We start from the raw sequence: 2500 nt of genomic DNA on the forward strand, positions 1-2500 counted from the left end.
TGTCTGTCTTGTGGCTCACGGGGCTGTTAGGGTGGCACAGAAATCCCTCGGAATGGGAAAACGGGTCATTTTCGTGTCGCCACATTGCATACGAACCGCATGAAACTTCCAGAGGCATTTGCAGCAGGAATGCATGTGCACTCAAAAAAGTGAATATTTCTCACGGATAGACCCCGTGATACGCTAGAAATTGGCGGGGATGTCTCTCTTGTGGCTCACGGGGCTGTTAGGGTGGCACAGAAATCCCTCGGAATGGGAAAACGGGTCATTTTCGTGTCGCCACATTGCATGCGAACCGCATGCAACTTCCAGAGGCATTTGCAGCAGAAATGCATGTGCAGTCAAAAAAAATTGATATTTTTCACGGATAGACCCCGTGAAACGCTAGAAATTGGCGGGGATGTGTCTCTTGTGGCTCACGGGGCTGTTCGGGTCGCACAGAAATCCCTGGGAATGGGAAAACGGGTCATTTTCGTGTTGCCACATTGCGTACGAACCGCATGAAACTTCCAGAGGCATTTGCAGCAGGAATGCATGTGCACTCAAAAACTTCTATATTTTTCACGGATAGACCCCGTGAAACGCTAGAAATTGGCGGGGATGTGTTTCTTGTGGCTCACGGGGCTGTTAGGGTGGCACAGAACTCCCTCGGAATGGGAAAAGGGGTCATTTTCGTGTTGCCACATTGCATAGGAACGCCATGAAACTTCCAGAGGCATTTGCAGCAGAAAGGCACGTGCACTCAAAAATTGTAATATTTTCACGCATAGACCCCGTCAAACGCTAGAAGTTGGCGGGGATGTCTCTCTTGTGGCTCACGGGGCTGTTAGGGTCGCACAGAAATGCCTCGGAATGGGAAAACGGGTCATTTTTGTGTGGCCACATTGCATAGGAACGGCATGAAACTTCCAGAGGCATTTGCAGCAGGAATGCATGTGCACTCAAAAACGTCTATATTTTTCACGGATAGACCCCGTGAAACGCTATAAATTGGCGGGGATGTCTCTCTTGTGGCTCACGGGCGCTGTTAGTTAGGGTCGCACAGAAATCCCTCGGAATGGGAAAAGGGGTCATTTTCGTGTTGCCACATTGCGTACGAACGGCATGAAACTTCCAGAGGCATCTGCAGCAGAAATGCATGTGCACTCAAAAACGTCTATATTTTTCACGGATAGACCCCGTGAAACGCTAGAAATTGGCGGGGATGTGTCTCTTGTGGCTCACGGGGCTGTTAGGGTCGCACAGAAATCCCTCGGAATGGGAAAACGGGTCATTTTCGTGTTGCCACAATTGGCATACGAACGGCATGAAACTTCCAGAGGCATTTGCAGCAGAAATGCATGTGCACTCAAAAACGTGAATATTTTTTCACGGATAGACCCCGTCAAACGCTCGAATTTGGCGGGGATGTTTCTCTTGTGGGTCACGGGGCTGTTCGGCTCGCACAGAACTCCCTTGGTCCACCTGATTCGTGCATACAGGCAGCAACTAAAACTCTGTAAACCTGCTGTGAGGACATCTAAACAGTGGACCAGTGAGGCTGTGGAAGATTTGCGGGCGTGCTTAGACTGTACTGACTGGGATATGTTCACGACTGCTACCAATAGTCTGGATGAACTCACAGAGGCTGTGTACATCAGCTTCTGTGAGGACTGCTGTATCCCAACACGTACCAGGGTGAACTTTAACAACAACAAGCCCTGGTTCTCAGCAAAGCTCAAAAGGTTGAGGTTGGAGAAGGAGGAAGCGTTTAGGAGTGGGGATAGAGACAGATTCAAGGAGTCGAAGAACAGGTTTAGCAAAGCGGTGAGAGAGGCTAATCGACTGTACTCAGAGACACTAAAACACCAGTTCTCTACTAACGACGCTGCTTCTGTCTGCCAAAGGGCTCAGGCACATCACCAACTACAAACCCAGAGCGCCCCACACCACTAACGACTCCCGCCTAGCCAACGACCTGAACGAGTTCTACCGTAGATTTGAAAGACAATTGGACTGTCCTGAACCACCCCTTCCCACCCAAGAGGCCCCATCCCCCACCCATACTACAGAAACGACTCTCTCCTTTCAGGAGGGAGAAGTTAATGGGCTTTTCAAGAGGCAGAATCCACGCAAAGCAGCCGGGCCGGACTCTGTCTCTCCAGCCACCCTCAGGCACTGCGCTGACCAGCTGTCTCCGGTGTTCACCAACATCTTTAACACCTCCCTGGAGACATGCCATGTACCAGCCTGTCTCAAGTCCTCCACCATCATCGCTGTGCCCAAAAAGCTAAGGCCAACAGGACTAAATGATTACAGACCGGTCGCCCTTACATCTGTGGTAATGAAGTCTTTTGAGCGCCTGCTCCTGGCACACCTCAAAGCCATCACAGACCCTCTCCTGGACCCCCTTCAGTTTGCCTACAGAGCCAACAGGTCTGTGGACGACGCAGTTAACATGGCCCTCCACTTCACCCTACAGCATGTGGACGCCCCAGCATCCTACGCCAGGATCCTGTTT

Source organism: Petromyzon marinus, unplaced genomic scaffold (assembly GCF_048934315.1).
Source record: "Petromyzon marinus isolate PM22_M1 ecotype Great Lakes invasive population unplaced genomic scaffold, UKy_Petmar_22M1.pri1.0 PM_G_Scaffold_8, whole genome shotgun sequence".
Classification (NCBI taxonomy): Eukaryota; Metazoa; Chordata; class Hyperoartia; order Petromyzontiformes; family Petromyzontidae; genus Petromyzon; species Petromyzon marinus.